Genomic DNA, 16940 nt, shown 5'->3' on the forward strand with positions numbered 1-16940 from the left:
AAAAAATGAATGAATGAGTCACCAAAAACATATTAGGACTCTATTTTCGACACATTTAGTACCGTTAGAAAAATCTCGACAAAATAATTTTAACTATTTCTTGGAAGAACACTAAATAAGGTCGTGATTAACTCTAAATTAACCCAGAATAAAACCCTAACAAATTACAACCATGTTTGATGCTCTTTTAATGTGTGATTAAAATCATCTCGTCGAAATCTTGTTATAATCCACTTTTTTATGTCATTTGCCAAAATTCACTAGGTTCTCCGAATATATGGTAACCTTTCACGTTGAAATTTTGGTGAGTGGGATCAAGGTTGTTAAAAAGTTTTTTTTTTACATAACTGAAAAATACAAATGTAAAATTGAATGAAATGTTTTTAACACATTATATATTGATAATTATAGCCGATTAATAACTAACTGTATAATACGATTCAAACAAAAATCATTAACCTTATAGATACTTTAGAGGTTGAGGTATTCCAATTTATTTTTTCAAGTTATTGCTTTTAAAGAAAGCAAACAATTCTTTAAATATATATATATATATATATATATGCACACTGAATTACAAGTGCATGATAATCAATTATGTGGCTTCTTGAAAGAAATTTTGAGAGCAATATTCTAATTTTAATTGAAAAAATAATAGCGATGGCATTGCAAAAATTCTATCAAATTGAAAATGTTTCATCACAATGTACAAATAATGTACCAAAGCAAACAAATATTTAATTTCTTAACAAAATCAATGAAAAAAAACAAATACAAAATAACTACTCCACTGTCCACGGCATACAAAAATAGGAAATTAAAAAAAAAATTAAAAGCCCTAAAATCAAAGGACAAAAATAAACTAATTACAATCATGAGCAGCAGGGGCTCTTTTTTGTCATAAACCCCAGGTGTAAAAGGGTGGGCCACTGTATCATATGACACGTATGGCCATAACGCTGCCTTCCTACCCGAGATGTGCCACGCGAGCAACCACCTTTGAGGGCTCCACATATCCAACGACCGTCACCTTGTTTGCCTTTCTTTCCACATATCACATATCCAACGACTGTCACCTATAAACTCATCATCTCGGGTTAAAATCATGATTTTTTATTTTACACAAGTTAATTTTATTCTATTAATTTTTAATTTTATAATATGAATTTACATGTTAGATGCATTTTGAATTAAAAAATTATATAATTTTACGAGAGTTAATTTATGATTTTAATAACAAATAAAATCTAATTAGCTAGGGCTTGCTTTTTTCAGGTCTCAAGTTAGAATTCTATTGCCAATAAAAAAACCTCTCGGAGCCACGGGCAGCAAGTTTGCAAATCACCCTTGTGTGTGTGTAATTAAATTTTAAGCACATGATATAGAAATGAATTAAGAACATCTAGAAAATATTTTATTTGTTTTGTATTTTAATTCATTTTGAATTCTTCAGACAGAGAAAAATGCTATGCAATAAAATAAAATAAAAATCAAACTAATTAGCTTGGGTATGAAAAGAATAATTCTGTAAGAAAAATAGCATAATTTATTTGTAAATTAATATTGCATGTTCATGGAGAAAAAAAACTAAACAAAACAAAACAAGGTGTGATAACTTGAGCGTGACTTTGACTGTGTATGTGAAGGGGACAATGAATTAATACAGATAGATAGATAGATAGATAAAACTTAATTAATTTCTGTGGATTTCCCTAAACTATCTCCTTCCGTATACAACTTCTTACAACTTTCTCGTTGAAAATCGATTATTGTTTTCACGCCTAAAAGTCTATTAGAAGATATGATGGGTTCATACCATATATAGAAGTTTTTCCATGATTTCTTCTGGCAAACTTTTAATATTAAAAATAAATAAACCCACGAACCTTGTGGTAGGGAGAAGACTAATGGCATTCTCATGCAACCCTCTAATTATTGAGTTCAATGAGAAGTGTAGCCCAAGCAACCCCATTGAAGCCCCCACTCCATTATGTTTTCAAGCACGAGCGTGTAAATACCTTTCTAGCTAGCGATTCCGATTAATTTCCTCAAGGCTCAACGATCCTAAATAATATTGTGGATCATCAAAACCATGTCATAGTCAATTGGTATATGCATGATTACCATGCACATATGTGGACCAAGCTAGCTAGCATTGTCAAAGCTAATAAAGAAGAGTGATGCGATGAAATTATTAATGCCATCAATGGCGATAGAGACTTGCACTTGCAGAGAAGTAGATAAACGACAACCCACTCCGTTTCTCGCTCCCATCTTTCCCATGAAATCTTGCCATCACAAGAATAAGAGGTTATATGCCCTAGTTGGATGTGTGGGCACATGCATGTCCATTAATTCCCACTTCGCGAAAAAAACTAACCCCACACATCACGCTCTTGCATATGTGAGGCATGCATCAGCCTGCGCGCAGGCAGTGCATGGTGAAGGTTTAGCATCTGGGATTTTATTTTTTAGCTATATATTGACCAGCTGCAGCTGATATATCTGGCTGAAATCCTCTGTTTAATTAAAGAACAGCTGAAAGCTCTTATGGTGATTCTAAGAATATGGCCGAGAGAAAGAAAATAGAAGCAATCGTTTGGTGCAGTTTTTAGCTTTTTGTTGGACGCAATCAAAAGCTCCATGTCTGTCGTCTGCTTGGGAATGCATGGTCCTGCTTTATTTATTTAAGGTCGCACAAAGACGACCTGGATCCACATATATATGTTGAAAACGATGGCAACATGCGTATATAAATGCAAGTCACCTGTTGATTATTTAAACGAAATGTATGACATGGCATTCTAGTCACCACTTACGTGTCAAACACAATATCATGCTCATTGTTAATTTAACCGTTAAGTTACTTCATCGTGGTTTAACTATATTTTTGAGAAATTTTATTTTTTTTGTTTTAAATTAATTTTTTTATCTTTTTTTATTGTTTTGATGTGTTAATATAAAAAAATAAAAAATATTTTAATATATTTTCAAATAAAAAACACTTTAAAAAACAATATCTACTATACTTTTGAGAAATTGCTACAAATACAAAGGAGTCTGTTGGTTAATAGTATCTATTTTTTTATATATATTTTTTAAAACATTATTTGTATAATTTAGGCTAAAATATAAAGATTTATACTCTGAGTAGTTTTTATTTCTGTATATAAATTATTGGATATTTGAATACTTTTTGTTAGAATATCATAATTCATCAATCACTAAATTATGCAAAAAACACCAAAACAATTCTTTTAACTTTGCAAACAACATTTCAAAATTAAACATTATTTCAAAACTCAAATTGAGCACAAGATTTTTTAATTTTAATTTTAAAATTTAAAATCTTAAAATGCTCAAATTTAAAATCATTAGCTTATGCATTATTAGAAAATTGGTAAATACAAATAGAAACAATTTACAAACGACATTACAAACGGTATTAAATATTGTCGGTAATATCCATCCATACACTCATCAGTAAACTGTTCCCTTCTCCCTAACATTGTTCATTGTGTTAATTACAGAAGGTATCACCGACAGATTAATTCCATCAATATTTTTCAGAGAATTCTAAAATTGTTTACTTCTCAATTTCACTGTTAATTATTGTTTTTTATTAACGAAATCACCGATGTATTGAAAAATCATTGATAATATTTAGAATATTTCTAAAAAAAATTATTAAATTTAAAATTTAAATTAAATATTACAGACGAATCACTAACGGATTGAAAAGTCATCGGTGATATTTGAGGGCTTTCTGAAATGTTTTTTATTGAATTGAAAATTTAAATTAAATAATATCAACATAATGATTATAAATATTAATATTTAATAATCCGTCGGTAAAACCATTGGTAAAATGCCCTAATAAAAAGACAAGAATCCTTCATTTCATAACAGACGCACTTCTTCTTCTTCTTCTTCTTCTTCTTCTTCACCTTTTGTAAAAAACACTAGCGTTTCTTTCTTTCTTTCTTTCTCTTCTCTTCTCAACTCCTTATCTTCTTCTTTTCTCTTCTTATTTTTTTTAATTAACATACTTTATGAATTTATTTTTTTTCTTCTCAGCTTCACACTCAATTAAATTAAAGTAAGATTTTTATTTTTTCTTCTCTTTTTTTGTGTTTTTTTTTTTTGCATTATATTTATTTTTTTATTTTATTTTAAAAATTTTATGTTCTTAATAATTGTATAAATGTTGTTGTAAGATTTTTTTATCACATGCGAACAATTTTGTTGGATTTGTTTTTTCAATTTTGTTGTTCAATTTCAATTAAATTAATTTATTTGTTGGTGGATTATGAGTTCTAGAAAAGGTATTCTAGGTTAGGTGAAAATATTTTTTAGTTGATTTATTTCTTTGTTGATGTTGTTTATTTTTTAGTATTATTATTGAGTATTACTATTTTTGTAGTTCTGTTAATTAGATGTTTAAAAAAATATTTCTAAATAATTATTGACGGTATTACCGACGGATTAAGTCCGTTGGAATATTCTAGAAAGTTGAAAAAAATAACTGAAAATTTCATTGTGCCACTAAATCACCGACAAAATTACATACGATATTTTTGTTGGTTAATGGCAAACTTCATGAGGGAAATAACAACATAATAAAGTAGGTAAAAACAAATCTGGCATGTTTTTTTTCCAGTAAATTCATTGGTGATTTTATGACTATTTCACTTACCAACATACCAAAAATTATCGATAAAGCATTTACGTTCATGAGCTCGTCAATAAATTCATTATCAACATAATGATGTATAAATTCCAATAAAAAATTTCATCCCTAAATTTAAGAATTTGCATAGTGATGTAACTAGGATTTAAAATCTTAAAACGCCAAAACAATTCTTTTTTTTTTTCTGAAAAATCTGTAAATATCATTTAAAAAACAAGAAAAATCTTGTACAGGAAAAAATAATCTAGTATATTTTTCTGCCTTGTTCTATGATTTTTTTTTTGGATGAGTGCCAAGCCTTGACGCCATGTGTCTGTATATGTCAGTTGTCGAAAATTGAAAGGACAACAAAACTATACTAGCCGTTGAAGTCGTTAAAACTTCAAAAGGATTTGAGTTTCTTAAAGGTGCGTTTCTTTTGCACCTGCTTTTGTGTTTGTGATGTAAAAAATGCAGTTAGGTGTTTGGTAATGTATTAGGTTTTTATATATTTTTTTATAAAATTTTATTTGTTTTTGTGTTTCAAAAGTATTTTTAAAAAAATTTAAATTTTTTTTATTTTTTTCTGTACTATAAAATAATTTTTTTTATTTTCAAATCATTTTAATGCACTGATATCAAAAATAATTTTTAAAAAATAAAAAAAATATTTTGATACATTTTCAAGTAATAAGTATTTTTGTACCAAACATTTTATATATGTTTTTTGTTGCACATAAACCTCAACTATAATTTTTTGAAACTATATTTTTAAAACTTATTTTTTCTAAAAACCTAAATGCATTCTAAGAAAACAAATGCATTCTAAGACTGACAATGTATTGAGGTCTTTAAGCTTTCATGGTTAGACAGATACAAACCTAATTTTTCCATGTTCCTGCAAAACAAAATTAGTAGGAGATTCTTTCATGTTCAAGTTAACATGACGAAAGAGAATACTAAATAGAGAGGACATGGATTTAGAGGAAAAGTTATACATGTTCGTTTCTTTGAGTGTCTGGTCGTGGATGATTCTCGAATATTTATATAACTGATTATCAAGATCATGGACTTACCTATAAAAAATAAAAATAAAAATAAAACTAATGACAAGATTTGATTGCGTATAGTATAAGATATAAAATGCCCAGAAGAATATTTCTGTAGCCGATATAATAAGATAAGATTAACTGGCGAGAACTTTATAAAATCTGGTAGTTTCTAAAACGTGGAAGTGGATGGTTCCGATAATTTGCACATGATTAAAATATGGTTCTGAAATGGCTGGGTGGAGGAGGCTAAATATGGTTTGTAGATGAGGGGCCCGGTGGATTGGACTGTTGTAGCAGACAGCCAAGCTGTCTGTTTATGCCAGCGAGCGACATGCAAGTGTTTGGAACGACAACCTGCAACCTCGTTGGCAGGCCGCGATTGCAGCGGATTGTCCATTACTATACTGCTATTTCGATAGACGAATTGTGTTTGTTGTTTACAAGAATATATATACATCAAGATTATCAACAATTAGTATTATTTTGCCAATTTAACTTTAATTAGACCCTCCATCTTAAAACAAATATGCAATTGCATGCTAATTTGGACTCAAAAAGCTTAATTGTGCAAAATAAACATTTAGGGACCAACCTGAGTTTTTTTAAAAAAAATATCACTATTAAAATCCAACAATAATATATAAAAAAATGAATCTCGGTTTTCTTTCAAATAAAATCTCCTCGAAAAAAATAATAAAAGCTTCCCACAAAGAACTAGCACACCCCGTGATTAGCACGGGAAAATATCTTAATTAATTATGTATCTAAATCATACCTTGATGTGCTTAGCCAGCCTGGGACGTGATCAATCACTAATTTATTGATGGACAAATCACGCTGAAATTAATGAAAACGCTGTGTATTAATATATTAATTTGTAAATTGCATTATCATAATATTTTTTTCTGTGGATATTATTAGGTCTCTATGATTGTTGGAAGTTGTGATCAGCAAAGCCCACTTGATTAAGCAATTATATCACAAATTATGGTTGGAAGCAGACCTGTTAACTCACCACCAAGACCAAGAAAATTAATTAACAAATTAAGCGTCTATTTTGTGATGTTATCTGATACAAACGTTTTGCTGAATGAGTGGCCATTTCTTGTGTGACCCGCAATTGGAACAAAAACCAAGAGCTTGCCAATTCACTGTTCCTGCATTGTGCATTTAGACACAAATCAATGTTTTTTAATCCTTTATAAATTCGTTTTTTAGTGTAATTATTATCTTTTTATGAACAATGTTTTGATTTAAACATTATAGCATCGAATGCATATACTCTATTAAATCATGTTCATTCTCAACACCATAGTTATTGATTTTTTGAATAAGATTTGAAACTCGTTTCAAATCTCATTACACCTTGCGTAATGATTTATAACCTATACAATTTGAGAACAGATTAAATATTTTTTTCTAATTCATATAAGGAGATGAATCCTCTTTTAATTACTAAATACATTCATATAGTTCATGTTTAACCAATATTTATTTATTTGTCACCCTTTATAAGAACAAAGTGCAGCAAAATCATAATATAACACCCCCTATATAAGACAACTTGGTGATCTCAAGTCTAATGATCACTTACACAACTGTCATGTGGTCCTTTCCATATACACAAGTGATCTTTCTATATGGAATTCTCATGCGAGTCAATTCAGTGTACATCATCTACATATTAGTTACAGGTATCCCTCATGCCTTAGTTTATAAGAATAATTGTTTTCTTTCATAAAGGAAAGAATATAATATGTATTAATCTCAACAACTTTAATTAATAGTCATTCTTAATAGAACATTGACAAAGAACATTTAGGAACAATGTTTTAAAGCAATAGGAATCATATAATTATAACAACTTTATAATTTCATTTACAAAGTGTTTTTTGTTCAAAAAAGTTTATCTTTACTCTAAATTTATTGATCAAATATTTGATTAATACTAAAGATACACACACACACACACACACATATATGAACAAAGTCAAAGTCACATGTAACTAATTGATTGGCTACAAGGTATATACACTGACAGTGCTTTCCTCTATATGTCGTTTAGGTCTGGCCCAAACAACCTACCACCTCTAAAAATAGTTGTCTCATCCATTATTCTCTCTATCTGAACTTGAAAAGTATTTAGGCCTTGACCTAGCACCATGAGAATTCCCAATCACGCACTTTAAGGAAAAATTATTACTTCTAATAAAATTCAATGCAACACCATACCTCGACTAGCTGACAATCTTCAATGCGACACCTCTTTTCTCCACCAACTACAATCTCTTACCAATATGTCTTGTTGAAAGGAAATACCTCTCTCTCTAATCATCATAAGGTCATTTTCTATTATTACTTCATTCACCACGAGGTACATGCCACTCCACTCATTGTGAAGTACTTACAACAATAGTCTTCACACTCCAGGAAGTAAGTTGACACAAACAAGGTATATAAATATCACAGGTTACCAGATAAGTTAAGATGAGCAACAACACGATATAAAAACAAGTCTTCACACATGACAGCCAAACAGCTCTTGTTCAACTCATATTCTTTTACTCCTCACACTCTCATACAACTCACACTCTCATGTTCTTCTCATCCCTTGATCCTCACTCTCTTTTTGTTTCATCTACATTACTTTTTATTCTAAATTTACTATTTTAAGCATTGAAAAGTCCCTATTCTGACAGAGAACTTGCTTTGCAAAACAAATCATGAAAGTCACCATGTAAACTCACTAGAATAATGGTCAAGTCTAGTAGCCCTTCAACTTGAAATCATAGTCGTGGAAAGCCCAATCCATTATGAAGTTTTCATGACTTCATGAGTGGCATCATTTGTTGGATCTTAAACAAAAGCTAGTTCATTATTGTTCATACCTATCACTAAAGAGTTCTTTTCATGGCTAACAACTTGGAAACTTTAAGATATAAAAGAGTAACTGGCCTCCCTACAACATATACTCTAGCTCCTTTAGATCTTCATTCATCAAATAAAAGTGTTCGACAATGTTTTTCTATTTATACAACAATGGTTTTGCCCATTCTCTCGATGAGAAATATAGCATATAACTCCATTGTATACACCTCTTAACATATAAAGACAAATATATTTCACTAAAAAAATAAGGCAAAATGACATGTAAGCTAATATGCATAAGAATACTCATACTCCAACTCTCAGAATGAGTCGTTCCCGCTATTAAAAGCACTCATCAATAACTTCTAAACACATGAATGACTATTGCCATCAATCTTTCTTTGAACATCACTCACACGCTCCTCATTAAAAAAGATCCAGATACGAAACAAGATCAATAACTATACGAGCTCCTAATAATGAGCATCATCCCTACCAAGTAGGAGATTCTCTATTTTGTAATCGAGTGATACACACTCATCTATCCAAATATTGTGTCTCTACCAATTCCAACTTAGACAACTAAGATGAACATATAGACATAAAAGAGCATATACAAAATATTTGAAACATCCTATAACTTGTAACATAAGATAGTGATATCATATACAAGATCCTTCCAACAATGTTATGTGGATCTATTTGGGTGTAGGACTATAACCTAGAGCATAGATATGTTTTTAACTTTCATGATCTTAATGCCAAACTCATTTTTTTCCATCATACAACAAGAAGATAAAAGCACTAGAACATAACTCTAAAGGTTTAATGAAAAATAATCAACATGAAGAATTTACTTAAACTCGCCACCATTAAAGATCTAATTAATGGGGTTTACAAATATTATTTATGAAATAATTGTATACTCTTCTTGATCAAACTCTCATAAATGTAAAATAGGTGATGGAAAACTATATTCTAGTAGAAAAAATAAGCATGTCCATATAAGATCACCTCCGTTTCCAGCGATGAAAAGTAGAATCTTCCCAGCACCATCAATCTCCTATTAAGGCATCCAAGATAGTACTAAAAGATTCGTTTGTGACAGCCTGAGATTCTCTAAGCTCATGACCACACCTTCAACCACCACACATGTTGAGGTATTGATTGTCATTTAATGAAAGGAATTTATGTGATACTCATCTCCTATGAAGAGTGGCATGAACACGAGGAAACATAAAAATTTTTATCACTTTCACCATAACTATGATTATGATACTGAGGAATGTCATTTCTAAAAAAAAAAGATATCAAGGTTGATTGTCAAGGGTCACCTTCAATAGTTTATAAGGAAGGAAATGCAACCCGAACAAATAGAAAAAATCCTTATAATACATTACCCAAGATTAGATAATTTCTATAAATTATATCACCACTTGCTCGAGAAAATCTTTTGAACTTTTTATTAAAAGCAATGGATTTTCTTTATGTCTCCAAATGATGAATCATTATATCTCTAATAAAATCTCAACGGTAAGATCTTCACATCTCTAATAAAATCTCCATGACAAGATATCCATATATCTCCATTAAAATCTCCATATATCTAGATAAGTTCTCCATATATTCAAATAGGCCTCCATGTCTCTAATAAAATCTAGACATTGAGATCTCAATGTTTCTATTAAAATCTTCATATCTCTAACAAAAATCTTAATCTATGCAACTTCTTTTTATATAATACTCTAAAACTGATTTCATAATCATTAAGCATTCTCTATTTTATAAATAATTTTAAGGAAACAAGCAAACTTATTAAACTCTCATCTATTTTGCATGCATATTAGTGAAAGCCATGAGAAGGCATGTTAACAGAAACAATAAAAAGACATGTAACAAAAACCATGTAAAGATAACTTGACATGTATAAAATAGCACATTAACAAAATTCATAAGAAGACACGTTAACAAAAGCCACAAAAAGAAACACAATAAAACCATGAGAATGTAACTTAACATGTATAAAATACCAAGTGTTTTATTTCTTCTTACTCATCCTGGTTAAGTACTTCAAGTATGATTGTTTAAAAGACTTAGATGGGCAAATAATTATGCATAATTTGTTTAAAAACCAATGTAACCCTTCAGGATAGCCTGAATAGCATGACACCTCCATGTTATTCAAGCTAGGCCTGTATGGCATGACCTTCACACTATTTAGGTTAGGCTCGAACAACATGCCCTCCTCTCCATAACCTTATTTCCATGTCATTTGAGTCTGTCATGAATGGCTTACCACATCTAAAAACAAGATGTCTCATCCATTATTCTCCCAATTCAACCTTAAAAAATATTTGGACCTCAACTTAGCACCATATAAATTCCCTGGACACACATCAAATCAAAATTGTGACTTCTAATAAAATCTAGTATGGTGTTTCACCTCGACTAGCTCATAATTATCAATATGGCATTACCTTTCCCTATCAATTGCGATCTTCTACTAATATATCTCCTTGAAAGGCACCTAACTCTCTCACCAGTCATTATAAAGTCATTCTTCATCATTATTTCACTTGCCATGAGGTACCTGCAACTCCACTCACCATGAGATACTTGCAACACCAATTTTCATGTTCCATGATGTAAGCTAAAGTAAGTAGGGTCTTTTAACACCTTGAGTCACCAAGTAAGTTGATATGAGCAATAAAATAACACAAAAATAAGTCCTCATATAAGATACACAACTCATGTTTACCTCACACTCCCCTCACTCATATAAACTTCACACTCTCATGTTTCTAAGGATGACAATAGGTACCCAAAGGTCCGGTTTTTCTATATGCATACCTTATCTGTTACCCATCAAATAAGAAATTTAAATATACATATTTTATCCATCATATGGTTATTCATTGTCCAACTATATCTATGTATATTATCCATCAAGTTATATTTGGGTCAGGTTTGACAATGTTCGTACATTATCCATTACCTATTAGGTAAAGTAACTATCCAAAAAAACTCACTCATTCGAGTTGATATCCATCTAGGTCGGATTAAACTATCATCCCTACTTGTTCCTTGCACCCCCTGCTCCTCACTCCTTTTCTTTTTCATGCACATTACTTCTTCTACATTTACTAGCTTAAGCATCGAAGGATCTCCTGTTTTGCAAGAAAGCTCGTGGAATTCACCACGTCAACCCACTAGACCAATGGTCAAATAATCACCACACCAGTCTAAAATCACAGTCATGAAAAGTCCAATACTGTTTAAAGTTTATATCGACTTCATCATAGTAAAATTTCAATTTAAATCCTTAAAATCATGAAAGCGAGATCTTATGATATTGTTTTGGGGTTTTACATCATCTGAAATTATTGAGATATCTCTTTGTAACTTAATTTCTTTTTTGTTTTTCTTATTTGATTTTGTTTTAATATTGAAGTCATTATTTAATATTATATTGTGTTGTTTTCTTAAAATGTAGATTTATTCCTTACTAACTAATTTAACAGATTTAGTTATAAAAGAAAGGTTCCAACTAAATATTTTGCTTAGAAAAGGAGACAAGGGTACCGATTGAGCAACAAGTCGACAATTCTTTTGGCTAATTTAAGAGATGTTAATAATGAATATTTGTAGGTCGATTAACGGGTGCCTTTAGGTCACTTGTTAAAAGTCATTTAATTCCTAATGAATTTATGTATGTTTTTTATAATTAAAAATATTATCATATAAAATAATAATTATTTAATATATTTAATTAATATCATTGATTTTAATTTGAATATTTGATTTTTAATCCCTTTTTGATACAATTTAAAAATAAATGAAATATAATGAGTGCGTTCATATAATTCTCAAGGGATACTTTTTAGATTTTCCCTACTTCTATTATGGATTTTATATTTGTTTTTAATGCCCTAACATTCTCTTTTATTTTGTAAAATAGCATACATTAAACATCGTTAAATGAAAGGCTTGTTGATGCTAAATGAGAAGCTTGTTGATGTTAAAATAGCATACATAAATCAACATTCTAATTCTCCCTAACTTCGCATTCATTACAAAAATTCAAAATCAAGATCTTTTAAATGGGAGAAGATATTATACTACATATTAAAAAAATTAGGGTATGACTCAATCTTTTTTACTATTTATATGATCAATAAGGTTCCTTAATTTTATTTTTATTTTTTCTCTTTGTATTTTTTTAATTTCATTCTTAAACATTGGGTTTGTATTTAATTTTTTTATTGGATTTTTTTTCAATTTTATCATTCAATATTTGGTTAATTTTGAATTAGTCCATGTAATTTGTTTCAGTTTGCTTTCTACGAGAATATCATAGTCTCAAACAAATATATTGATATTTGGTATGAAATCGATTTTGTGATTGTCTATTTTTTTATTGTATAATTAAGTAAAAAATTATTTTAAAAAAAAAAAAAACCTTGTAAAGTCTATGACCCGGATCACAGCTTTGACAAGTTAAGTAGCGAAGTCTAGGTCAATCCAATATATCATCGTCTCAATATTCAATAAAAAATATCATCTTCAAAAAAATTAAAGTCAAACCATGTTTTTAATTGATCATTCAAGTTGTTTTTGGACCTGTCAAGTTAACTTTGTCACATCAGGACAACTCTTATACAGTTTAATTTTAAATTCATGCTAGGCAAGAAAGGGCTTATTAGGTTTCAAGGTTGACCTATCGGACCAGGTGTAATAACAATACCAAATAGTTTCTTATAACATAAATATTTTTTTGTATTCAAAGAATTTTTTATCTCACCCACAACATAGCACAACCCAATAAATTAGTAAATATTATTTAATTTATAGGTAAGCACATTAGATTCAAGTTGAGTTAATTTGAGAAGATATTATAATGTTGGGCCTATTAACAAAATATATAGGGTGTGGGGAAAATATTGTAGCTCTAGATATAAGTTATTATGGATTGTAATAGTGAGTTGATGGTTTTGCCCTTCACCAAATGAGCCTAGAAGATTAAGCTCAGGGGTAAAATGAGAGGCAAAATAATCTTTTTCATGTGATTCATTTGACATTTTTATTTTTCAATAGGGGGTATAAAGGTATTTTCACATTTTTTAAGAACAGTAAAATAATTTTTTTGCCCTTAGAAGAAAAATACATGTAATTGGTTGCTATGGATTTTAAAAAAAAATCATTATTTTTAGCATAGTAAAATTACCAACTTACCCTTGTAATAAAATTTGTTGCTTTGGAAGCATTTCTGAATTTTCGTTTTTGATTTTAGGTAATAACCACATTAGTAGAGGGGTAAATTGATATTTTACATTACTTAAAAATAATTAAAATTTTGAAATTGTCAGATGCGTGTCATGCATGCAGTCGAGTATGGTAGGGTTTTGTTATACTTTGACGAAGCGTACAACATCCTTCGATAATGAAAGATTATCTTTTGTCATGTCATAGATTCATCATGACGTCCTCTTCCTCTATCAGCGATGCATGTTTGATATTTCTAGATGGATTTCATTTGGAGTCATTTTTTTCTCTATTTTCCCTCTCATTTCTTGAAATCCATGCCTGACAATTAAACTTTCAGGGTGGCCCCTTTGTTAAGGATATTTAAGTATCAATCATCATTATGTTGATTTGTTTTTTTTTTCTTGACCTTTTTATAGGTTTTTGTTTTGTTTTCAATTTTACCCTTCAATCTAAATTTTTTATTTTTTAAATTTGATCCTGAATCTTTTTTTTCTTCATTTTTATGTTATCTCTTTTATAAACTTTTAATTGTTTTCAATTCCATCATTTAATCAAAATATTTAATTTGTTATTTTAAAAAAATTTGGTTCTCATTTTTGGAGTGGTTTCTTCTTTTAACTCTTTTATAAAATTGATTTTTCTTTTTTAATTTAGCTCTTCAATCCAAAATTATACACCCTATCATTTTATTTTATTTTCAAATTTGATCTTTATTCTTTTAATTGCTATTTTATGTTTTTAATTCTTTTTTGTGATTTTTTTTCTTCAATTTTATCATTTGACATTTGATTTTTTAAAATTTGGGCTTCATGGTTTTTCCAGGTTTGATGTTTCTAATCAAATGAATCGAGTCACCGATTTTATAAGCTAAAGCAGGTTCCCATCTTTTTTATGGACTTATTTTCTTTTTCAATCTCATTACTTGACGTTGATTTTTTTTTAAATAGGCTTCATGGTTTTCTTTGTTTTCTTTTTTATATGGTCATTCCAATTTTATAACAAAAAAAACAATATTAGAAAAAACTACAATGATTAGAACTAAAAAAAACCTATTTTTTAATAATAAATTAATTTTTTAATCATGTTTTTTCTTTTATATTTTGTCAAAAACATGCGTTTTATGACAATTATTGTTTTAAGTAAACTTTTTACGGTCATGAAAATAAGTTTCAATAAAACAAATAATTAAAAAAATCATAAATTTATCTTTTTTATGTACCTAAATGAAACAATATAAGAACAATAAATTTGAGAAAATTTATATAAAAATTAAAAAATATATAGATATTTTATTTTCATTCAATATTAATGACCAAATTATTTTAAAAAATATGCATATTAGACTAATACATAATGATTTATAAGCAAGCGTAAAAAGCTTTGGTTTTCTTGAAAACAAATATATAATTGGATAATCACTTAAATATTATTTTAAAAAATTGATTTAAAGAGATTTTTATCAAGAAAATAAAAACATGAAAAACATAAAGGGATATTTAAAAAAAAAACCAAGTTGTTTAAGCCAAGAAAATAATTCCAAGCACGCATGAGCCTAGAATGTTGGCCACACACCTAGGTTTTTTTAATCAATGAGGAGGAGGATATCATCCTAAAAAATTTCTTATATAGCAAATGATGTGCTGCTTGTCTTAGTTGTTTAAGCCAAGAAAATAATTCCAAGCACGCATGAGCCTAGAATGTTGGCCACACACCTAGGTTTTTTTAATCAATGAGGAGGAGGATATCATCCTAAAAAATTTCTTATATAGCAAATGATTTGTTGCTTGTCTTAGTAGACAACATATCATCTTTTGATTACTTTTTTGCCATCTCCGGAAAGTTGAGGTTTGAGTTTTAAATCACAAAAACACAATTTCTAACTTCTTTTTACATTAAAATACCTTTAAGAATATCTTTGAAACTTCAAGAAACCCATTTAAATCTTGAAAAAAACTAGAATCACTATAAGAAAACAAATTCTAATCTAATAGAAAATAACTTTATAGGTCTTTATCTATTTTTTACAACAGATTCAAAGAAAAATATCGTCTCTATTGAATTCTCTTTCAAAAACAAACTAACACCAAGATTAATCTTTTTTATAATCAAAATATGATCAACCAAACACTTTCTATCATCTCTTTTTATGATGACTTAATTTTTAAAAAATGTTAGGGATCAAAAGATAAAATAAATAAAATTTAGTACTGAAACGGTAAAACCTCAAAACACAATGACCAAAAATGAAAAAAGTAAAACATTAGGGACCAAACTATATTTTTTCATATCCTTTGAACATTCAAAAAGAGAAAGGATTGCTTTTTAGTCTTAAATTTAGTCCATGTTGTTTTAATTTTTTTTTATTATTCACATTAAATTATATTTTTTTAATATCGAGCTTTAATTTAATGTTAGAATATTGTTTTATGAGCGCGCTTATATGCCCTAACACGTAAATCAAAACAAATTAAGAGGCTTCAAATTGTATTAATATAATATGAAATGATAAAATAAAAAAAAATTATTAATATAATATGAAATAATAAAATTAAAAAGAAAAAAAGTCTGGTAACTAGATAATTTTTCAATGATAAAAAAAGAAAAAGAGGGGGTAATTTAGCAACACTGTAGTAGTTAATAGTATAATTGAGTTAACTTTTACACTAAAATAAACAATAAAAACATTTTTTTATTTTTTTATAATTTATAATATAATATAACATAGCAAGATGAACTAAGATAATAAAAAAATAAAAAGGAAGTAAAAAAGTAAATAAGAAACCTAGCTTATGAAGCTTCTGTTTGAGATTCGTTGCAAGGATATATTTGGTATAAGAGTTAGTTTTCAACGTTATTGCAATTGTTAGTTATAATGTGGTTGTTAAGATGCGTGTGCGTCTGCTATTCATATTAGGATATGAAGGTTTTTTTTTTTACCTTAGCATAGTAAAAAAAAAAGTTACAGTTGCATTTCAAGTCGCAATCCTTTCAAGTTGCATTTCACATGTGCGACTCTCGAGATGTAGTTAAGGAGTGCGACTAGCCCAAAAAATGTGTTCATGGCATTTCTTTCGACCTTTCTAACT

This window comes from Populus nigra, chromosome 8 (genome assembly GCF_951802175.1).
Source record: "Populus nigra chromosome 8, ddPopNigr1.1, whole genome shotgun sequence".
Taxonomy (NCBI): Eukaryota; Viridiplantae; Streptophyta; class Magnoliopsida; order Malpighiales; family Salicaceae; genus Populus; species Populus nigra.